The sequence below is a fragment of the Leucopleurus acutus genome, assembly GCF_964270905.1.
Source record: "Leucopleurus acutus genome assembly, chromosome: 9".
NCBI lineage: Eukaryota > Metazoa > Chordata > Mammalia > Artiodactyla > Delphinidae > Leucopleurus > Leucopleurus acutus.
The window spans coordinates 78,193,806-78,219,743 of NC_139144.1; the positions used below are offsets into that span (position 1 = coordinate 78,193,806).

General features: G+C 34.3%; 1 long non-coding RNA gene across 1 annotated transcript; it reads left to right on the top strand.

Moving 5' to 3' along the window:
* The first annotated feature begins 20,819 nt into the window (after positions 1 to 20,819).
* LOC309966482 lies at positions 20,820 to 21,272 on the top strand. Its single transcript, XR_014326453.1, has 2 exons — positions 20,820 to 21,117; positions 21,217 to 21,272. It is a non-coding gene; the product is annotated as an uncharacterized lncRNA (long non-coding RNA).
* Positions 21,273 to 25,938: the final 4,666 nt, after the last annotated feature.

Consider the following 25,938-nt stretch of genomic DNA (forward strand, 5'->3'; position numbering starts at 1 on the left):
AGTGTCATTTCCTGATATTTAAAATAGAGGTGGTGTTATCTGAGATGCCTGCCTCCTAGTCACTTGCCCTATTACTTGGAAGTAAAGTCAGAGTGAGTAATTTCATTATTGGCTATGTGAGGTAAAATATTCGATCTAGACTTGGTGAGTGATTTAATTTGAAATACATATTTATCTAGAGAAATCCTAAATCAGTTATGGTTCCCAGTGTGTAAATCTAGTGCACATAGGGTAAGGTCACATGAAGAAACATATATACCGTACACACATACCTTAGAAAAACAGCAACCTGTAGAAAGTATTTATGGAGTCTAGAGCCTAATTGCTTGAACTAGAATCCTGCTGTATCACTAATAGCTTTGTGATTTTGTGGATAAATTAGCCACTTTATGTCTACATTTTCCTCATCTGTAAAACAAGGGAAATAATGTCACTTACTTTATAAGGGGTATTAAAATGTTTAAATGAGTATTAAACTGACTGAAATATGGTAACTCTTTATTCTTATTCTTATTCCTATTGTTATTACTTAGTTGTACAGTTATACATTTGTAAGGCACTTTAGCAGTTGGGTGTGGTGTGGTTCTTCTCAGAGATATGGCTGGTCTGTTTAGAAATAAATTATAGTGTGAAAAATTTGGAAAAACAAGTCTATAATAGTATATCTAAGAAAATCATGTTTTACTTAATTCAATTTTCTATGTATTATGCCATGGCCATACTTAAACTCATACAAGAATCATGAAGCTAATTCACTTCTTTATTCCTTCCTTCATTCAAATCATTTTGAGAGGAGGAAGTGCAGTAAATGATAGTCAAAGAAACTAAACTGTGTTTGTTAATCCAACTCTACTGGCTACAGTATCTTGGTCAAATTTCTTAACCTTTCTGAATCTCAGTCTCCACATTTGTAAATTGAGTCTATTGTGGGGATTTAATGAGACAGTTGGTTTTTCTTGAAAAGTCCTTAGAACATAGCCTTAGTAAACAGCAACAACAGTAACAATGACGATAACAACAACAACACAACAAACCAATAATGAGGAGGAGAAGGAAAAAAAGATGGAGAAGGGAGAGGGGAATAATAATAAATTAATAACTACTAATAATTTATTAGTATTATTATTATTAGTTAACAGGGAAATTGTTTGGGGGTCAAAAGTTTGTTTTCTTAAGGATGTTAAACATTGAATTAGAGGTGTCCCTGGCATATAGTCGTTGCTCAGTACTGGCTGATTGAAGAACTGGATGAATGGGAGTGATCCTTGTGTTGCTGCAGAATAAAAGAAGAAAATAAGAACATAATGTAAATTTCATGTGTCTGAGGCTTTTCTGAACCTACCCTAGTTCTCTGCATTCTGGCCATACATTAGAAAATTAGTTAAGAAGGATATTGTAAACTGAACTATTTATAATTAGCAATATTTTGAGAGTTTAAATATTTTGATGCAACAAATGAAATATTTTGACCCATTAAAAAGCACTACCTTGCTTCAAGGTGCAATATTTGAAGTTCTGAAAATTGTCCAAACTTAAGTATGGATGCTCAGTGATAGCGCTATATACTAAACTCTCCAGCTAATCATTCATAAGTTATAATACTGGTATTATTTTTAAAACAAATGAACAAAACTTTTGAACCCATACGTTTTTGATGTTTTAACTCTCTAAATTTGCAGTTAAATGATCTACCAACATTGTCCAACTCATTTGATTTTATTGCAATTTTTTTGTTAAATGTCTGTGCCAACTTGATGTTAAGTTCTTCCAATGTGAAGATTATATTTTCTTTTTACATTTTTTCCATTTGGAGATAGATAAAAATATATAAAACATAGTAATCAAAATTTTAGAGTTGACAACCATGTAACTCTAACCCAACACAAGCAAGAGCTTTATTCCAGCACTCCAATATCTGCCTTAATTTAAGTGAGTTCATCATAAGTTTTTGTATGTTATCAAGTCACCTCACCTTTTTATTTCTTCAGGAGAGTATTGTAAAGAGATGGTATAGGATAGATAAAGAGGCAAAAGGGCAAATGGTGGATTTTAAAAGTCCTGGGTCAATTGAGAAGCCATATGAAAAACAACAATGGCATAAATAATAACAAACAAAAAACTTGAATTTTACCTCACACCAAACACAAAATTAATTTGAGTGGAATCATTTACCTGAATGTAAAAGATAAAACCAAAAACCTTCTAGACTCTAGAGGATAGTTACATGCTGAATCATAGCAAAAGATAGCAAAGGATGTCTTATACATGACACAGAAAGTCCCAACTGTGTAAGGAAAGATTGATAAATTAGACTTCATTAAAATTAAGAACTTCTGTTCATCAAGAAAACACTATTAAGAGAGAAAATGCAAACAATAAGGAAGACAGAATTTGTACCACATGTATCTAACAAAATAATCATATCCTGAAAATAAAAATGAAAGTTCAATTTAATTGTAAAATAACAGTCCAATTTTTTAAATGCAGGAAACAATAGGTTTATTTGAAAGTTTCAATAATTTGCAAATAAAGTAATGACACCTTTAGTTGAATGTAGTTCACAGAAGAGGATCATGTATTTCACAACAGGGAAAGAATTATCAGATGCATTATTTAAAGAATGTCAACTGCTCAGCTAATTTTTCTCTAAGTAAGTTCATGTAATCAAAGTGGAGTTCATGATTCTACCCAGTGAGGAAGAGGGAATTACTTAGATTGGACTGCATCACTGTGTGGGGAGCAGTGGCAACTGCTTCTGTTTGGAGTGAAAGATTTTACAGTAATACAACAAATTTAATGGACTAGTTTACTCTTTTTCAATCGTGCTGTTAAAGTTTACTGTTGAAATACTTGCTCTAGGGAATTACCACTCATTCCGTTTATTTGCAGCCTCTGTCCTATGTAACAGCAGGACAATTTTTTTTTCCTCAGAAAGGTGAAATTGCAACAGCACAATGAATCTCAAATAACAAAAGCAATTGCATTTTTAAAACAGTGTTTTCAGACTTTCTACCACAAATGACAGATTTAAAACAGATTTAAGACAGTGATTAATTTTATTTAATCCATCCTAAGGGATCGTGAAGGTAAATAGTAAAGCTGTGTAAGAAACAAACTGCATAGAAATATCTAGCATTACAGAAATATCCCCCACTTGCTATCTTTTATGACTCTCATCTATTCATTCATAATAAAAAAAGGAAATCATTTATTCTCTATTTTTCCATTTATTGGTGTTCTGTAACTAACAGGACTTTCAAGTAATTACTTTCAACTTTGAAATCATTATTCTTTTTCCAAACTCCCAATCAAGAAAGTCACTGACTGTTATTGACATGTCTTTCAGTAAACCCAGAACTTGTTTTGAGTTGATTCACATAGAGATTATTCCCTTTATGTTCCCACCTCTTTTGAGTTTTCCATCTTTTCTTTTATGCCCTTTTCTATGAATTCTTCTGTTGTCATCCTTGTAACTAAAACTTCTCCCTGTAACTAAAAGCATAGTTGAAGTTGACATGAGCCCAGTTGAAAAGAAAGCAAAGTACTTCAACTAGCACTTCAAAAATTAGGATACAAATGGTTAATAAGTGTATGAAAGATACCCAAATTGTGTATTTAATATTCATCTTTATTAATTTTATCCAAAATATGCACATGAAGTTTTTTTTTAATAAAAGACAAACTGGTTATTGTTACTTACATAATAATATGTTAGCTCCCCTAACCCCTTGGGCTAGGGCAGTGAAAGCTGGATAGGAAAATTATCTGTAAGAGGGGCCAGATCTTCCATGAATGAGAGGTGAAGGGAAATGGATTTTCTCTGCTTATACACAGAAAAAAATGGTAGCTACTCCACCCTCTTCCTGAAAAAAGAGAGAAAACCTTTACTTCTTGAAAATGGGTTGTAAAGGATTCTGGGTTCTTATTCTAACCTTTTGAAATGTAAATGTATCTCTTTAAGGGTCAGATGAACTCTGATGTCTCTGAGTTTGGAGATCTAAAGGTATCTCCAAGAACTTGGACCTCATTTTCCCTTGCAATGTAAATCCATTCCAAAACAGAGCTCTCTGGATTTCTCTTACTATTCTTCATCTGTAAATTATTTTCCCAGGGCTTCCTCTTAGTCCAGTATTTTAAGTTGTCCACATAATTTATTCAGAAATCCTGAACTCTGCTGAAACACAAAAATATGTTCCCCAGGTTCCACAAGTTTATGAGTCATCATGGAATTCAAATTAATTAATACTACAATGTGATCAATGTGATACCACTATATACTTAACAGAGAGAGAGGAGGTCAGGGAGAGAGGGAGAGAAAGAAATCATAAGGGCTCAGCTTAATGAATATTCATAAGATGAATTCACCAGTGTTAACAACCATTCAGATCAAGTGATAGAGTATGACCATCCTAGAAGACTCCTCTCATGCTGCTTCATATGAAAGATAGCCACTACCTTAGTTTATTAAACTATTCTTTTTCCCCCCCATATTTTAAGGAGTTGGTGGAATTTGCTCACAGTGTTTGGAGGCTGGCAAGTCCAAAATGTACAGGGCAGGCTAAGCAGGCTAACAGCTCAGGTAGAATTTGATGCTGCAGTCTTGAGGCAGAACTCTTCTCTTCTGTGAAACCTCTGTTTTTACTTTTCGGGTCTTGGAATCGATGAGGTCTGTTCTCATTATGAAGGGTAATCGCCTCTACTTAAAGTTAATTGATTATAGATGTTAATCACATCTGCAAAATAGCCTGCTTAATATTATGTAAAAACCTAAATGGGAAAATAATTTGAAAAAGAATAGATACATGTATATGTATAACTGAATCACTTTGCTGTACGCCTGAAACTAACACAATATTATTAATCAACTCTACTCCAACATAAAATAAAAAGTTTTAAAAAAAGGTACCAAAAATTGTATTCCAACTAATTATTTAAACTAGATAAAATGGATAAATCTTTAGAAAATTTCAAACTTCAGAAACTGACTCAAATGAAATAGAAAATCTGAATAGATCTATGACTAGTTTCCTGTGACTCCTATAACAGAGTACCCAAAACTTGGTAGTTTAAAACAACAGAAATGTATTTTCTCACAGTTCTGGAGGCCAGAAGTCCAAAATCAATTTCACTGGGCCAAAATAAAAGTGTCAGTAAGACTGCATTTCCTCCACAGGCTCTAGATGAGAATTCATTCCTTACCTCTTTCAGGTTCTGGTGGATGCCAGCATTCCTGGGCTTGTGGCTGCATTATTCTGATTTTCAAGGCCAGCATGATCAAATGTCTCTCTGTCCTGTCTTCAAAATGCCTCCTCTTTTGTACGTATGTCTTCTTTCTTTCATCTGCATCAAACCTCCTCTTTCTTTTAAGGATACTTGTGATTTAGTGCATTTAGGGCCCACCTAGATAATCCAAAATAATCTCTTCATCTCAAAATACTTAATCACATCTGCAAAGACACCATCATATGAGGTAACATTTGCTGGTTTTAGGGACTGGGTCTAAAACAGTGTTAATGTGGATGACTTGGTATTCTACATCATAAAGCTTTCCTATAACAAGTAATAAATTAATAATCCAAAAACTTCCTCAGAATAAAAGGCAAGGCACCAGTGAATCTGATGAATTCTATGAAATGGCTAAAGAAGAATTAACATCAGTCCTTCAAAACTCTTTCAAAAATTAGAAGTTCATTTTCCAACTTATTCAGTGAGGCTAGGAATATCCCGAAACCACAATCAGACACATAAAAATTATGGATCAATATCTCCTGTAAATAATAACAAAATAATTCATAAAAAATAATAGAAAAATGAATTCACCAACATATAAAAAGCATTATACACCATGATTAAGTGGGATCAATGTAGCACATCATATAAAAGAATACATGAGGGGCTTCCCTGGTGGCGCAGTGGTTGAGAGTCCACCTGCAGATGCAGGGCACACTGGTTCATGCCCCGGTCCAGGAGGATCCCACATGACGCGGAGCGGCTGGGCCTGTGAGCCATGGCTGCTGGGCCTGCGCATCCGGAGCCTGTGCTCCGCAACGGGAGAGGCCACAACAGTGAGAGGCCCATGTACTGCAAAAAAAAAAAAAAAAAAAAAGTATAAATGATAAAAACAACATGACCATTTCAATAGATGCCGAAAAAGCATTTAATAAAATGCAGCACACATTCATGTTAACATCCCATAGGCACGTACACACACATACACACAAATCACACAACAACCTAGAAATAGTAGGAACATTCACAATCTGATAAAACATTGTATGAAAAACCCATACTTTTTCTATTATATGTAATGATGAAAGACTGAATACTTTGTCCCTAAGAAAAGGAACAAGACAAGAATGTCTGTTTTCACTACTTCTATTTAACATTATACTGTTCTAGCCAGTAAAATTAGGTAAGACAGAGAAACAAAACTCATCCACATTGTAGAAGAAAAAGAAAAGCTACCTCTATTCACAATGAGGCATTTACAGGAACAAAATAAACTATTTGAATAAACACTAGTAAGTTTGCAGAATACAAAATCAATATAAAATGTGTTGTATTTCTATACAACTGCAATGAACAATATGAAAATTTAGAAAACAATTCCATTTATAATAGCATGATAAAAAAGAAAATACATAGGGATAAATTTAACAAAATAAGTTCAAGACATATGCACTGACAATTACAAAACATTGTTAAAAGACATTAAAGAAGGCCTCAATTAATGGGAAGATATCCAATGCTTATGGATTGGAAGACATCATTTTTAAGATGGCAGTGATCCCTAAATTGATCTACTGATTCATTGAAATCCCAATAAAATCCCAGCTGCCTTTTTGTATAAATCAAGAGGCTGATCCTTGACCATATGGAAATGCAAAGGACCAAGATTAGCCAACATACTCTTGAAAAGAAGAACTAAGTTGAAGGGCTCATCCTTCCATATCTCTGCATTTACTACAAAGCTACGGAGGTCAAGACAGTGTGGTACTGCATAAGCATCGATATATAGATAAATAGGATAATATTGAGAGTATCAAAATAAACTCATAATTTTAATCAACTGATTTTAGATAAGGTTGCCAATATACCTCAACAGGGAAAGAATAATATTTACAACACATAGTTGCTGAGACAACTGGATACCCACATGCAAAAGAATGATAGCTGACCTCTATCTTATACCCATATACAAAAATTAGCTCGAAAAGATCACAAACATAAATGTTAGAGCTAACATTGTAAAACTCTTATAAGAAAATATATGAGTAAATCTCCTATATGTAATGGTTTCTTAGATATGACATCAAAATCACAAGCAAAAAAGGAAAAAATAGATTGATTTGACTTAATAAAATTAAAAATTGTGCCTCAAAGGACATCATCAAGAGGGAACTCCAACACGTCATTAAAGCAGTATTTTAAAATCATGTATTTGATAACAGATTTGTATCCAGAACATATAAAGAATACTTACAACTGAACAATAAGAAGATAAATAACCCAACAAAATGTGTAAATGATTTTAATAGACATTTCTCTAAAGCAAATACCGAGTGGTCAATAAGCACATGAAAGGATGCTGTACAATATTAGTTATTAGGGAAATTCAAATCAAAACCACAATGAGGTACAACATCACACCTACTAGAATGGTTAAAATTAAAATGAAAGAAAGGCATGCAAATACAAACGTTGACAAGAATTTGTAGAAATCAGAACCCTCCTGCTTTGTTGGTGGAATTGTCAAGTGGTACAGACAGGTTGGAAAACAGTTTAATAATTTCACAAAATGTTACATATAGGCATACACTCAAGAGAATTAAAAATCTATATCCATTCAAAAACTTGTACAGGAATTTTCCTAGCAGCATTATTCATATTAAGGAAAATGAGAAATAACCTAAATGCCCATCAACTGATTAACGGATAAAGAAAATCTGGTATAGTCATTCAAAGGAATATAATTTAATAATAAAAAAGAATGAAAAACTGGCGCATGATACACATGAATGAACACTGAGAACATTATGCTAAGTGAAAGAAGCCAGACATGTTTAAAAGGCCACATATTGAGTAACCCTATTTATATAAATTATCCATAAGAGGCAGCTACATAGAGACAGAAGTAGATTTGTGTTTCCCAAAGATTCGGGAGGCTAAGTCGGGGAATGGATTGGTTTCTAACTTAGACAGTGGTGATGGTTGCACAACTATGTAAATATACTAAAAACTACTGAATTGTACAGATTTGAAGGAGGAGGAAATTTAATGGTTTGTGTATTATATCACAGTAAAGCTGTTATTTTAAAAATGTATTAGTGTGCAGAGTATCTTTCACACTCGTGATATTTATATAATATAGATATTTCACAGCTGTGATCTATAATATTTAGATTTTTAAAATTTCACATTTTTTACAAAAACTGGAAATCAGGAAAATATCAAAAAATTATACCTGAGATAAAATTAGATCAGAAAAATAGAAAGGAAATGTTGAATGGAAACCAACATGCAATAGTAAGAATGAAAATCAGAGCTACCACAGAATGGCCATTTTCTTTGCCAAAAAAATTTAGTCATTATATTTTGCATCTTTTAAACTAATCTTAAATGTCTCAGTCATATTTCTAATTGGAGAATATTAGTAAACTAACAAATGCAGTGTCAGATACTTATAAAATTACCAAGCACTAGGTAAATTTCTTTCTTCTGGCATCATTAACTATAGCTTTATTAGTGCTGCTTTAAACATCAGCTTGTACTTTTACTTCAGCTATATAATTAAACATGCAAGTCACATAAATATACTGAAATTAAGTTTCTACAGTGTATATGCAATAATTTTACAATCAAAATATTACTTTACTTTATTATAGGCATAGTTTATGTAAGAGAAAATACGAAATTTTCTATACAGTAAAAGAACTGGAAGGAGATATGCAAATATATTTTAAGATTAATATTTTGCTTATGCATGTAGAGAAGTATAAAATTATAAATATACAGGTCAATTAATTTTTGCAACATGAGATCACCTACATAACGATTATTCATCTGGAATGGAATTCTTTATATGATATGGCCAGAGTATCAACATCAGTTTTTTATATGTGAATATTCACTCGATCTAGCCAGCTTGAGGGATGGTTATTGGGTGATATGGGGCACATTTCGTTCCACCGGCCTCTCCTTTGGATCCAAAGGAGATTTGCTGAGAGTGGTTCAGCTGCTAAGTCCAAAGGTTTTCAGACTTGAAATGCAGATATTTTATGGGTAATGTGTGTAATCAGAGATGACAGCAGTCTACCAAGTGTTTGGGGGGTTGTGAAACTCCCTAAGTGTATTGGAGAAGCCTTTTATATCCTGGTTATAGAAATTACCAAGCTTTTGTGGGACCAGCTCAGGAATGCCAAACCTGAGAAGTAATCAGATGGATTAGTTTGAGGTGTTCCCTTGCCCTCTGGGTTAATTGAGGTATCCTGAAGTAGCTTCTGTACCCAGTTGTCCTCTTCCAGGAGTGGCCAGGATTTATATAGTCCAAGTGTCGGGTTTCAGTCCTGCTCTCCAGTCTCTGTATTGAAAATACAGTACTTTTTCTGTTGAATTATGGTAGGTCCTTAGTTGTAAATCAAAGGACTATTATACAAATGGAGCTGTTTCTGGAGTCTATTATGTTCCATTGGCCCATTTGTCTGTTGTATCAAATCATGCTGTCTCAGTTATGGCTATGCGTCATGATACCTGGTTGTATATGGCCTATAATTTTTTTTTTTCCTTCAAGCTGGACTTAATTTAACGAGGGTATTCTAGGTTGTTTGCATTGTTTGTGTTTTAGAATAAGCTTATCTATTTTCACAAAACATCTTCTGGATGCTTCTGATTTTATTGACTCTGTAGCTCAATTTGTGTTGAGAATTATTTTCTGTTAGCACTTTAACTATTATTTAAATGTACTTCTGGCTTACGTAATTTCATATTAAGGAACTCCATTAGGGATTCACTTTTCTTTATATTTATTCAGTCTGGAATTTATAGAGCCTTTTGAATTTGTGGGTTGATCTTTTTCATCAGTTTTACAATATTTATAGTCCTTATCTCTTTCAGTATGGCTTATCTGAGTTCATTCCATGAATCATCTCCTTTTGGAACTCCAATTGTCCACATGTTGGACCATTGCACTATAATTATCATTCTTTTTTTGAGTGTCAATTTGAATGTTATTTATTGATATGACAATCTGACTTTCTGCTGACCTTTTACTGCTTGTCTTCAGTTGTTAAATTTATTTAGTGTTTAATTTCAGCTTTTTAATTTATAATTCTGCATTACCTATTTGATTCTTTTAAAGAATTTTATTCTCTGATGAAATTTTCTAGTTTATTTTTGTTTGTTTTTTCAGCATGTTGTCCTCAATTTTGTTGACCATGTTAAGATTAGTAATTTAAAAGGAGCTTATATCTGTTGTTTATTTGTTCTTTTATGTTTCTGTTTTATACACATACCTCTGGACATGCCTAGAAATTTTTACTTGAATCTTGGACATTTAGTATAATATTTTAAAATCTTCCCTTCTTGATATTTTACTGTAATCTTTGCTGGGCAGACACATTAGAGAGCAATCATAATAATATAACTAGGAAATAAGGTATGACCAAGTTGAACTTTGGTAAAGTTCTGTCAACATTTTGTTTTCTCTAGATTCTGGGTTGTAACTCTATGGTATTTCTGGTGAGTCCTGAAATATAATTATTTTTTTCTTTAGAAGAATTGAATTGATGAATACTCTGATCTGCTTATTGGAATATTTATACCATGTTTGTTTAACTTCCTAAACTACATGACTTCCCTTAAAGAGGAAAATGGCAGCGTCTCAGGCTCAGTTCCTCACTTTTTGCTTCTAAGTAGTTAGTATCTTGCCCTTTAAGTCTCCAAACTTTTCTCTCTAACCCCATGAGATCATCAGAAGCTCTCTGTTCTTAAGTAACATCCCTGCGAACTAACAAAACCTGGATTCAAAGCCTCTTGCCCTGTGCTCAGAATATTGTGATTGTTGACTGTAAACTATCATCTCTACATTTCCTCTCCCTCAGGGCTCTTGGGTCTCCTAGTGCAGTAGCTTCAGCATCTCTCTGACATTAACCAAAAAAAAAAAGTTGTTGTAGTATTACATATATTTTTTTTAGTTTCAGGTTGCTTTCTCCAGAAACATTGTCTTAACACTATTTTCATAGTGCTCAAAATACTCTTATCATATTCATGAACAAGAGTAACACCAAGATGTTTTTAATTATTTCTTTTTCAGAGTGAGAGGAAACTAACCTCTTGTTATATTTCAAATATGTTCTATAATCATTATTTCATTTTATGTATAAAATAAATTAAAAGTAGTTGGGGGAGAAGGAGTAAGTTATGTGAAGAATTTTTGTTCTTGATTTTCTTCTAACCTCTGAGTGTGGAGGAGAATTTCATGAGCGTTAAAATGTATGAGTCAGTATTCAATCATTTGATAAATTAATGGTCATTTGCATAGACTAGGCAAATAGTAATGGACCCTGGAACTTAAGGGCAACATCATATTGCAATTACAGCATATAATATTTTATTAAGTATATTATATTGTACAAATATATGGTGTAGATAAACATCTAAGGGATCATTAACTGGGTTAGGTATGGCTGATTTAATGTATCTTTATATGAATATGTATTGTATTTATAATTACATATTTGTCCTTCAACTGATGGTTTTGGTTGCTATTATTGTGTCCCATATATACAACTGTGATGAAATATACAGTGACCAGCTGCACCTTCTGTTCTGACACTCTTGTGAGCCATTTGACAAACTATTATTTTAGACTCTGCCAGTAGAGCCTTTGTCTCCAGAAATGCTGCTTCTTACCCTCGCAGGCGCACCATGTTTTTCTTCAGTCATGCTGCTGCTGATTGCTATAGTCCATCCCAGTCTGCTGCTGCCTCTCCCTGCCACTGACATTTATGCCACAGTGCTTCATATATGCTCTGTGCATCCCTGGAGAATTAATCCTGCTTGCCTTTTATACAGTTTTCCTTTTTTTAGGTTATTCTACTTTCTCAGATTTAATATTCAGGTAAAATTCTTTATAGAGTGAAAAGCCCTGTATAGGTGAGTTATGATGAGCATCTTTGCCCTCTACAGTGACTTACTGGAGATTTTATTTTTCTGTCCTCAAGTGTAAAGCTAGAAAATGAAACCCTTCCTCAGAATATGTGAAAGAGAAACATTGAGTCACAAATAGAATAAACATTTCCAAGTAAATAAATTAGATAATTTTTAATAATCTAAGTAAAATATTCACAACACTGATCATAACCTTGACTTCTCCAAAGAAATGTCAGAGTAAATATCTTGGGTTATTGTGCACTTCATCATGTTCTCAGTGAATATCCACAGAACATTTTTCCATCTAAGGGCTATCTATCTCATCATATCCAATTAATCACATCCTCATTGTGATAGTTTAAAGTAGCATGCAACAGAAATATTCATTCACATACTATTCTGAAAAAAGTGATGCTCACCTGAATTTGTCCAAATTTATCTAGCTTTGGGGCCTGTTTGAAGTGATATAGAGAGGAAAGGAATATGGCATATTTGGGGCATTGAAAGAAGGACAAGAAATACTGTGTTTTAATACATGGTCTCTGTCAGTTTTTATGGATAGTGTTTTAGCTTCCTTATACCTATTATGTTATGCAAATGCTGGCCCCCTGCTTTAGAGGTGTGCCTTAGAAACTATCTAATTACTCTATTTTTTTCTTAATGCCCTTTGTCCCTGTATTTTTTGTTGTTATTTGTTTTAGATTTTTTTCCTCCTGTATTCCCTTTGCCATATTCAGTGTTCTTCAATAATGTAAGAACATATGATAATTCCATATTTAATTTTTTGAGGAAACTACATACTGTTTTTCATAGCCGCTGTATCATTTTACATTTCCACCAGAAGTACAAGGGTTCCAGTTTGTTCACATCCCCACTTATGGATATATATCCAAAAGAATTGAAATCAAGATCTCAGAGAGATTAACTCAATTTTTCATCAAGAGATGAATGGATAAAGAAATTGTGGTCTATACATATAATGGAATACTATTAAGTCTTTAAAAAGAAGGAAATTCTGCCATTTGCAATAACATGATGAACCTTGAGGACATTTTGCTAAGTGAAACAAACCAGTAACAGAAGGATAAATATTATATGATTCCACTTACATGAGGTATTTAAAATAGTAAATCTCATAAAGCAGAAAATACAGTAGTGGTTGGCAGGGTCTGGGAGTGGGGGAAGCGGGGGATTGTTCTTAAATAAGTGTAAAATTTCAGTTACTCTAGATGGATTAATTTTAAACATCTGCTGTGCAACATGGTTCCTATAGTTAACAATACCATATTGTTTACTTCAAAATTTTTTAAGTGTTCTTACCACAAGAAAATATAGAGGGACATAAGGAAATATGGGGCCATGTCAATATATTTATCACCTTCATTGTGGTGATGATATCACAAGCGTTTGCATATGTCCAAACTCATCCAATTATATACATTAACTATGTTCAGTATTTTTAATGTCAATTATATCTCAATAAAGCTGTTACAAAAAGGGAAAAAATAGGGAAGGGGCACTTTAAATGTTCTTTTAGTGAGAAGAAATGTAATGGGTTCTCTGTTCTGTCACACTTGAAAAGTTGTAGGCAGCAGAAGCTCTTGGGTTTTCCAGATTAATCACTTTGTGCCCTAAGTAATGTGGAAATCAGCAGAGTAGGAGATCTTGAGAGTTAAAGCATACTAACTTCAGAAGCTTTTTAAAATATTTAGGAATTATGATAGCCACTTGTGACATTGCTAGAGCAGGGTAAAAGGTAAGACAGAGCATCATATCATACTCTCCATCTTGCCCTTTTTTTTTTTTTTTTTGCGGTATGTGGGCCTCTCACTGTTGTGGCCTCTCCCGTTTGCGGAGCACAGGCTCCGGATGCGCAGGCTCAGCGGCCATGGCTCACGGGCCCAGCCGCTCCGCGGCATGTGGGATCTTCCCGGACCAGGGCACAAACCCGTGTCCCCTGCATCGGCAGGCGGGCTCTCAACCACTGCGCCACCAGGGAAGCCCCTTGCCCTTTTTTTTAAGCATTGGATTTGTATCTTTTAATTTAAGCATTTAAAGGATGTTTTAGGTAATATAAATTAATAATTTAAAAGCTGTACTTCCAAAATATCTTTCTTAGATGCTCCTCTAAAATGTATTTGGAAATATAGACATTTTAGGAATTCTGCATAAATTATCTCCTTTTGAAAACAAATAATACGCTTTAATTTATTCTGTGTTCTCTAGTGAAGAATTTTGCTTAATTTTCTGTAATTGAATATTTCCCAAACTTATTTGACCACAACAAAATTTATTTTGTTACATAACCCTTCTTAACATCCTTGAATTCTTTCTCAGATTTCATTTTCTTCTAATATAACACTTATTAACGTATCAAGTAGTTAGGTTTCCCTCAAACACCTTAAAGTACTTAACTGCACAAAAATAAATTAACAAGGTATCCATTGACTTGTCTCTCCAGTTTATCTTCTATACTGTTTTCAAAACTAGCTTTCTAAAACATATTTTAGTCTTCTGGAAAAAAATCAAAATACACCCTTTTGTCTGTATACTCAAGTTTAAACTATATTTGTATTTCATTAAATATTCATGTATGCTATAATAATGAATGCTATGGTCTATATTCAATATACTTTATCATGTATAAATCTCCCTGAATTTTAGTCATACTGAGCCATTCCCCTAAAGCAGTTCGCTAGCTGTATCTTAACCCCTTAAGCTATGTTATTTATTTATTTATTTATTTTTGCGGTGCGCGGGCCTCTCACTATCGCAGCCTCTCTTCTTGCAGAGCACAGGCTTCAGACGCGCAGGCTCAGTAGTTGTGGCTCACAGGCCTAGTTGCTCCGCGGCATGTGGGATCTTCCCGGACTGGGGCACGAACCTGTGTCCCCTGCATTGGCAGGCGGACTCTCAACCACTGCGCCACCAGGGAAGCCCAAGCTATGTTATTTTAATCTCTCTGTATTCCACCAGTCAAAATCATATACATCTGTCCTAGTTGCACAATATAAAAGTTGTATTTTACTTACATATAACCTCCCCTACAAGCCTTATAGAAACTAGAAATTTATACAGATCTTTTGTCTGTGTTCCCAGAGCTCATGAGTTGTATCTCAGTTATACTGTTAGAATGTATTTAAATCCAAGATATTCCATAGTTTGTTTATAGCATTTGTGTCTCTCTCACGTTTAATGCATTGTTTTGATCATAAGATGTATGCAGTATTTGACAAATGATGAGAGTCCATATTTTCAGTGATGTTTTCCTAATTATTTTTCCCTCTGGTATTCTTAGAGTTCATTATCTGAAACATATTTTAGGCACTTTGATTCTTTTGCATAAGTGATTAAAATACTTAAAGACAAAGTATTCAAGAAATATTTTTAAATACTGTATAGTGCCTGAAACAGAGCTAGGCAAATAGGAGACTTAATAAACACTTCTTACATGGAAAGCATTTCTAGGTTTGTTTTTTTTTAAGATGTCATTATATTTGTCTAAACATTTCCACAGGAATCTTTAGAACATTTTTAGGGAGGCAATAGTAATAGACAGGACTACACAGGGTGTCTAGGAGTATTTTATTCAATAGAATTTGTATAATTAAACTTGATAGAGCAGCAAGGGAGGCAAATACATTTTACTTGAAGTGAAGCTTGTGCTCTTGTAGATTTCTGATATGTAAAGCTCCTACTTGTTGGCCCATAGAAAATAGAAATTTATGCATGGTGAATGTCCCATCAAGTTAAATATGTCTAGAAAAATAACTGTTTTGTCATATTCCATGATATGGGTGAATAGTCAAACAGGTAAGAGAATAAAAAGCTCACATATTTTGGAATTTTGTACTCAAGATCTCTTTCACTACACACACAAAATAAAAATCTAGGATGAATAATTGAAAATTTAGGGAACTTTTGAAGAACACTTTTGTCATTGCTATGTTTACTGCTCACATTTCCACATATTTTTACATGTTTCCTCAGGTCCATATTCAGTGAAGTAGGACTGCTTCTATTTATATCATCAGAGCTCCCTTACATTTAGATTTATTCATCTACTGTTAGCACATCGATGATACATTTTGCATATGGGGTCTGAATTACTTAGAGAAAATTATTGATTTTCATTTTCTTTGAATTTAGGAAATCATTTTCCGTCCTGTTGTAGAAAGAATGAGCATATTGATGAAATATTGGTAACTTTCCTATGCTATCCAAGACATATACTTTTCTAGGAAAAAAAGACAGTATTGTAAATATTTTAGAGTCACAAATACTTCTGAGTCAAATGAAATACTTATTCATTTCTGCTAAGTCTTCATTTTTATGCTGTGTTGGTGGGATGGTAAAGAAGCTGAGAGGGATTTTGCCTTTTTAAATATCAGGTGTAGAACTCTTCTGTCACATTATAGCTACCATGTGGTGAGTATTTTCTTCCAGTTTTCATGCATCTGAATAATATACAGCCACCCTGAAAAGTGATATTTTTCAGCATTCATGATTTGATTGGCAAATGATTCAGTTGGTATCTATACTTTCTGTATGACTGAGAGCTCTAGAAAGTCACTTTTTAAATCGGCAAGCATATGTGGCCATGTAAAGAGTCACCTTCATAAAGACCATTTGAGTATGTTTAATTTACACTCAGGGATGGGGGATTTAGAGAATGCCTATTTAGTTAGTGGACTCGATCAACACCCACCAGGTATACCACTGTATCTTCTCTTTCTATTTTCTGACTTACTCTTTTCCTTGATGACCGACCTGCATTCTTTTTTCCCCTCAAGTCCAAGTTTATGGAAGTATTTGTCTTTTGTCTGTTAGTGTGAAGATAGACAGCATACTTTCCTGTGTCTCCTTTATCTTATACTTTATCCTCTCCCTGTTTTATTTTCTATCAGCAAGTCAAAAGCATCTCCTTTGGAAATGTCATTAGTAACTATAGAAATGGGAGGGGGGACAGAAAAGTGTGCATTGACTTTTGGAGGCTTTGTTCCAGAGATGTTACATGTCATTAGCTATTAGAGTGAAATGCAATCCTACTTTGTGATTAGAAGGAGAAACAGAAATGCTGTAGATCAGCATTAAGGACTGCTACAAGAAATTAGTTCAGTCTAGTAATAGCCTATAATTTATCTTTAATTTTTAAATGAGAACACTAAGTGAAATTCTAAGAAATATATTGATCTATGAAAATAAAATGTTATTAAAAATACAGAGATATAATTCAGCTTACTACAAAAAGTAACTCATTATATCCTATGTGGTGTTTGCTACTGGTCACAGTAATGTCATTACAGGTGGCAGAAAGCAATGTGCATAAACCACATTATGTACGATTGAGAAAGCATTTCAGGATGGATTACCTGTATTGTCTCTTACTTTGAGGCTGGTATTGGGCAGGAATAATACATGTTGGTATAATTGTTCTTTATTCCCCATGAATTATTCTCACTGGCAGATATGACACTGGAAATGTAAGTGATTTTTGCTGCTTATTGGCAAAGTTGGAGTTGGATTTCTCATTTTTTAAGGAATAATCAGGTTAAAATTAACCTACCTTGAGTATGGTGGGCAGAATTCCAGAAGAGAGTTGAAGTATACTGATGTCTTCCTTGTGCTTGCATAGTTCAGGTGTCAGCCATAGAAGCTGGAAGAGTTTATATAGAATATACTCCTTCTCTGGCCCTCTTCTTTCTGAGATTTAATTTTTAAATTTCCAGCAAATGTGGATATGGTTTCCTGGACTTTGTCTTCTGGTTCCTTAAAATAGCAAATGTGTTTATTGGAGTTTTAGTCATCTGCATGTTGTGGTATTGTCATTTGACCATAGGGTCAAAGCCCTAAAAATAAGATATTCAACTAATGTTGTTCTGTTCTTTAAAGTGTTGACTTCCTTCTGCTATCTGCCTTCTTTCCTAAACTCTCCAGTGCTTCTAATGTATATATTTGTTATCTCCATCAGATTAGGTCCATAATAGTTCTTAAATATAAACTTCTAGAATTGCTCTCAAAGAACATATTGCAAGAGTAATGGCAGTGCATATATTTGAGTCTCCTGACACATTCTGCAAAAATCCACAGTTAAACAACAAAAGCCCAAAATGAGGGGGTGACCTGTTGTTGAGAGTAGGGGGCACAAACAGAGTGAAGAGAGTGTTCCCAGAGAGGAGTGGCATGGCCTGTCCTGTCAGAGGCTAAACAGCCAGAATGGCATCCATTCATTGGGGTAGTCCCACAGGTATGTCAAAACCCAATTAATATGAGAAGCATGTCTTTATGGAGGCATTGCTTGGCATGTCATAGTGTAACTCAAACAGGGTGAGAGGGTGTTCAGTTGCAAGATGTGGATGCAATACACAGAGTCAAAGCAGAGAGAGGAAGATGTCCTAATGGAGGAGATGTAGTAGCAGAGATGGGAGATCAGTTACATGAGGATGGGATGAGATGATGAAATAGTATACATGTTAAGGATAATTGAAGCCAGATTTCTCACTTTCTCTGATAGGGGATCATGAGGCAATAGGTTGTCAAATACTTTCAAGTAATTCAGGAATAAGTTCTTTGTATTTATTATATTTTCAAACATTATAAATATTAAAAACATTTAAAGTATATATTTACAAAATAATTTAAAAAGACCTCATTGGACTCTTCCAGTTTCAGACCTGACATGTAAAGGGCTCAGAAGGTGTCACTTCCATCACAAAAATAAGAAAACAAAAACTTAAACTGAAAATCAATGACATTTCATGGACCCATCAGAGAACTGAGTTTGCAGGGCAAACCACCAAGCAGAAATCTTGAGATACAGGAAAATCCAGAAAGTCACAGCATAGGTGTACTACTTAGGACAGAAGCCACCAGAACCATAAACACATACACTTAAATTTAATGAATTGCTGGAGGATAAGTGTACAATAACATAAAATTGAGAAACTCCTGGGTCTTCAGTATTATGGGGGACACCATAATTTTGTAGCTTTTACCTCCAAGAATCTTGACAAGTTCTCATGATGAAAATCCAAGAAAGATCCCCTCCTGGCTTTGGCAAAAGAAAGGGAAGAATAATCATTTTGAAATGCACCAGAGTGTTCTTCATAACTAAGTCCTCCTTTATGTGGGTAAAGGCAAATGTCTTTGGAAAAATGTCTGATTCTAAAACTGGGTAGTAAATATACAAGATGAACCTAGAACATCCTGTAGTGCCAGAAAGTAAAGCAGTGCTGCAAAAAAATATCAGTATTATGAGTGTATGTCGAAGATATACAGAATCCAACTGAAAGGACTCCCAAAGGCTAAAGGTGGAACAATTTAGCATGAAAATAAAGTAGCATTATATTATAGTTAAATGTATAAAATAAATGTCTATGTGTCCATATTGATATAAGTAAATGATTAATAAAATAATAGTGGAAGAGACTAATCTCTTTTTTTTTTTTTTTTTGCCGTACGCGGGCCTCTCACTGTTGTGGCCTCTCCCGTTGCGGAACACAGGCTCCGGACGCACAGGCTCAGCAGTCTTTCCTGATAAAGGCAGAGCTGTTTCTGGAGGAAGGCATTAAATCATGCTGCTAACTCTGCCCCACTATTTTGTATACTTTAGAATGAAACTGGAAATGTCTTCAAATAGAAATTTATATAAGAGCATTAAATAACTTCAAACTCAATGTGTTTCTTCAAGAATGAACTAAGGGTTCCTATGCAGGTTGTACTTAGTAGTCAAGCAGAAGCACACTGAAGATCTTTAAAGAGTAGGAAAGGACTGAGACTTTCTACAGTTTTCAATATTTAAACGTTTTAGTAATAACAAAACATTTCTAATAACCTTTGCTTTTTATGGCCTATTTGTTTCCCCCCCCCCCCCGGAGTTGCATTGATCAAAATTATTTTGGTAGCTTAAAACTGAACAAAAGATTGGGAGATTTGGATTGACATATATACGCTAATATGTATAAAATAGATACCTAATAAGAACCTGCTGTATAAAAAAATAAAATTCAAAACTTAAAAAAAATAAGTTATAAAAGAAACTGAACAAAAGGATATCCATAACAGCCTGTAGAGTTAAATGAAAAAAGACAAAGGGGTCCTATGTGGGCACAAAATGCAGTATTAAATAATATTAAATCAACAGCATATAGCCACCAGCATATGTACAGAATTAAAATTAACAGACTGATGTGCCAGCCTGGGAAATATTCATTTAATTCTTACTAATGATTCCCTAGTGGACAGCTTCAGTGCATGATGAGATGTATTTTCATACAATGTTATTTTGCTCATGACTTTCTTGCCTGGTTTAGTTTTTATAAGGAATGAAAATGCTTGGAAGAGAGAATTTTAGAGGAAAAGGAAACTTTGTGCAGAGTCATTCTGAAAGATACCATTACAAACTAGCACCCTCTTTCAGAATGATCTGCATATTCACTCAGTTGTCATATGTGAAATGGAATCATCTACTAATACACATTCAGATACAGATAACTGGAAGATTATGACATGATGCTTAAACATGGAAGAAAGAAAATGGACTTTTCTGAAATAAATTAATTTGGATTGTTCTTAGAATTACTAAGATTTTTTAAGTATTTTGTATAATGACCTATTAATAATTGTCTGGACTCAGATCTTATGCTTTTATGCAATTCAAAGAGATAACATTCAGTATTCTTCACTTGACCATAAAATATAACAAAAAGGATGAGTGGAATGTAGAACATCTCTTACTGTTCATACAGGGAAGGTACCTGTACTTTTATCCATTTATTATAGATATGTCCTAATAAGACAAAAGTAGACTTTAATGCATGCATCAGATCAAATACCCTGTTAGAATTACACTCCATAAACTCTGTCCACCAATTCTATTATTATATCTGTGTATTGTTTTAAAAATAGAGAGTTTTGGAAAACACAGTAGTAGGAAAAGATGCCTTCCTGTACCACCTATTGTTTTTGGTAATGTTTTCCCTTTCATTAATCTAATACTCTGCTGCATTTATGTGGTCATGTACACCAGTAATTCTCAACCTTAGAGGAAAAGTAGAATTAAATGAGGAGTTTAAAAAATCTACCAATATGTGTTCCCATCCCAGATAATTTGATTAAATTGGGAAGAAACTGGCCTAGGTACTGGTATAAAAATTAAAAAAAAAAAAAAGACCAAACAAAAACAAAACTCCCAAGTGGACCCTAAGGTACACCCAGGTTTAAAAATCATTAATATATAGGACTAAGGTTGAGTGTAATTATTATTCTGCTATTTATCATTCTAAATAAAATCATATTAAATGTGCCTTGTGTTACATAGCAAATATTATTGTCCCATCCTCATTAAATAAAAAAGAGAAAAAAGGTGAAAAAACTATTTACAGTAGTCAAAACATGGAAACAATCCAAGTATCCATCAACAGATGAAGGATTGGAAAAAATAGGGAATATTATCCAGCCATAAAAAAAGAGAAAAGTTTGTCATTTGTGAAAACATGGATGAAACTGAGGGCAATATGCTAAATAAAATAAGTCAGACATAGAAAGATAAATGTATAATCTTGCTTATACTTGAAAAGTAAAAATATCTGACCTCATAGGAACAGAGAGTAGATTGTTGATTGTGGGAGGGGGAGGGAGAGGTGGGTGAAGGTGGTCAAAGGGTACTAATGTCTAAGTATAAGATGAGTAAGTTCTGGGGACCTAATGTACAGCATGGTGACTATAATTAATAGTACTGTATCATATTCTTGGAAATTGCTAAGAGAGTAGATCTTAAATGTTCTCACAAGAAAAAAAAGGTAACTATGTGAGATGATAGATGTATTAACCAACTTTATGTGAGGGGATAGATTTGTTAAATACCTTTATCATGGTGATCATTTCACTATGTGTCTATCTAGCTATCTATCTAAAATCATCATGTTGTACACCTTGAATTTATACAATTTATATGTAAGTTATATTTCAATGCAACTGGATAATGAAAAAGTAAATTTTTTATAAGAGTTAAGCCTTGATAGGATGTAAAAGATTGGTTTACCTGCTTTTTTCCAACCTGGATACCAGAATCTTGACTTTTATTGTGATGGTTTTAGTTTTAACTTGGTGGTTTTACTATTAACTTGGAGTTTAGTAAATCTGAAAAACAGTGGTTTTTTTTTTTTTTTTTTTTTGGCGGTACACGGGCCTCTCACTATTGGGGCCTCTCCCGTCACGGAGCACAGGCTCCGGACGTGCAGGCTCAGCGGCCATGGCTCAGCGGCCATGGCTCATGGGCCCAGCCGCTCCGCGGCATGTGGGATCTTCCTGGACCGGGGCACAAACCCGTGTCCCCTGCATCGGCAGGCGGACTCTCAACCACTGCGCCACCAGGGAAGCCCAACAGTGTTTTTTAACATATGGCCCACACTGAGAAATGATGACTATATTAGACAATTATACATGCAAGAACACTGAATTCTATGTAATAGAATCCAATTTCTTTATCCTGAAGATACAGCAAATAAATAAATACAGTGTAGTTATATCTCTTACTATTACTACAACAACAATAATAGGAAGGAATTCCCAGATACAGAGTGCTTAATAGATACCGAAATCGCTTATTAATCCAGTAAGTTAAATCTTTTAAGATACAGGATAGTCCTATGATTTGGGTACTATTATTATTCCCATTTCTCAGAGAAGGAAGTTTCCACAGTTGTAAATAGTCAAGCTTGGATTAGAAGCCCACCAGTCTGGGTTCAGGGTCTTTATTTATATTCCCTATGTTGCTATGCCTTATATTTAATATTTATTCTAAATGTATGTGGTCTCTTTAATAATCTTGTGTTATGGAAAAGGAAACTGAGATTCAGGGAGATTAAGTAATTTTCCTAAATTGAGCAGCTAATAAGTGACAGAGTTGAGACAATGTATAAGTGACTCTAAATTCCATTACACTTTTCTACCTTACCAGAGATTATTATGTGTATCTCCTTGTAAATGCACATTAAAGATTCAATCATGTTAAATACATTTTCTAAATGTAACAACTCCATGATAAAATTTCTTCTATGACATAGTTCTTTGATTAAAGATACACAAATTCTTTTTTTCTTCGGCCTTATGTTTATATGGGAAATACATTGCAAACTACTTTCGGTGACTTAAAAATTGGCAAAAATCAAAGATAATAATTTATGCATTTTTAAAAGCAAAACTGAAGTCAAATATTCTGAAGTCCAGTGTTCCTGAAGTCACTCCTTCATTATATATTCTTAATTTGGGCAAGGCAAAATTATTGAGTGTCAAATAATGTTTCTAATGTTTCTGGATTTAATTTATCATGGTAGAATTTTCTTAATTGCCAATGTGATAATACATGTAAAATTAGAAACATTATGTTTAATTTGCTTTTGTGTCACTTTGTTTTCAAAGATAAATCTCTTTTACCTCTGGCATTAAATGATCGGTATAACAATTAATGTATGTTAGATAATAGGGTCCTCTGAGAATGTACTTTCTAAAAAAGGGATGCAGACTCATCTGAATTCCACGCTGCTTTAAGATATTATTTTTTCCCATAAGTATGATAGCAGGCCTTGATACAAACAGTTCTCAGCTCCAAGTTTATGAATGTGAAGTTAAACTATATAATATCTATATCCTTCAATATATAGATATTCATATATAGATCTATCTGATATATATGAAACTATATTATATTGACTTGATTCTTTTATAATTATCATTATATACACTCATATTAAATATACCCTGTATGGTATAGCAAATATTGCTTTTACTTATTATTTCCATATTTATGAAATACTTCAGCAACATATCAAACAAAAAGGGAGTTGGGTTCCTTTTCAATGAAAGCCACATGTCCTGTTAGATCATCCAGAATTAATTTTGATCATGGGGTCAAAACAGATTTCAGGAAAATCATAGTTTCATTTCAGCAGTGTGTCCTTGCCATTTGAGACGTTTTATTTGGAGAGTGTGAGGACTGCAAACTATGGTTCATTATCAACTGTGACTTATAAAATTGCAGGCAGGAAGCTAAACTAGTAGGGTTTCTTTTCTAGAGCCCATTTTGACCACAGTAGGCACATAGAAAAAGAATATCTGTAGCCACATTCCTGCCCACCCACCTCAAGCAGCAGAATCTCTCTCTTTTTCTCACTCTCGCTCACTCACTCTTTCTCTCACTTTATTTTTCTTCCCCCTTTTATCGCCTCCCCCTCCTGCTCCCTTCTCACCCTCCTTCCTTTTCTCCTTAAATATGCTCCTAAAAGACAGCCTTCATCTTCCTTTCTCAAACTCTAATTTCTGGACATTTTTTATGTTTTAAAAGTTCAGTGGGTAATTTCAACTTAGGTCAAGATGGAGAATTCTAGGAACTTCATAAAATTAGTTCAATAAATGAATAAAGTAACAATGACCACATGATAGTCATTGTATCTGTTCATCTGTTTCCCACGCTACTAAGATCTGCTCCACCAGAATCTGTGTTTCTAAATTAGTGAATCGTCATTCTTTTTACCCCTACACAAGCCAGAAATCTGAGATCACGCTTTATTCTACCATCTTCTTCCGATCTACATCATTTTAAAAACCATATACTGAACATTGTGGTAAATGTGTCTTTTTGAGTTATGGTTTTCTCAGGGTATATGCCCAGTATTGGGATTGCTGGGTCATATGGTAGTTCTATTTTTAGTTTTTTAAGGGACCTCCATACTCTTCTCCATAGTGGCTGTATTAATTTACAGTGTTCATTGCAGCACTATTTACAGTTTACAATAGCCAGGACATGGAAGCAACCTAAGTGTCCATTGACAGATGAATGGATAAAGATGTGGTACATATATACAGTGGAATACTACTCAGCCATAAAAAGAAATGAAGTTTCTTTAGTAGTTTTAGTGAGATGGATGGACCTATAGTGAAGATAAGTCAGAAAGAGAAAACCAAATACTGTATGCTAACATATGTATATGGAATCTAAAAGAAAATAGTTCTGATGAACCTAGAGGCAGGACAGAAATAAAGACGTAGATGTAGAGAATGGACTTGAGGACATGATGGGGGGATAAGGGTAAGCTGGGATGAAGTGAGAGAGTAGCATTGACATATATACACTACCAAATATAAAATAGATAGCTAGTGGGAAGCAGCCGCAAAGCACAGAGACATCAGCTCGGTGCTTTGTGACCACCTAGAGGGGTGGGATAGGGAGGGTGGGAGGGAGACGCAAGAGGGAGGGGATATGGGGATATATGTATACATATAGCTGATCCACTTTGTTATGCAGCAGAAACTAACACAACATTGTAAGGCAATTATACTCCAATAAAGATGTTCAGAAAAATAAAAAGCATATATTGTTGAATATAATAAGTTCTTAATGCCTCTTGAATCTTCCCACTTTCCATATTTTTACCTGGGTTCAGGCTACCACATTACCACCTACCTGGATTATTATAGTAACCTACAAATGAATGTGTGCCTCAAGGAGAAACCTTTGAAGCCATGTCTCCATGAATTAGCCAAAGTGAGTTTTTGTCAAATTTAATGACCATGTTTTTCCCTCAGTTAAAACCATTGGTCTCAGGGCTTCCCTGGTGGCTCAGTGGTTGAGAGTCTGCCTGCTGATGCAGGGGACACGGGTTCGTGCCCCGGTCCGGGGAGATCCCACATGCCGTGGAGTGGCTAGGCCCGTGAGCCATGGCCTCTGAGCCTGCGCGTCCGAAGCCTGTGCTCTGCAACGGGAGAGGCCACAACAGTGAGAGGCCCATG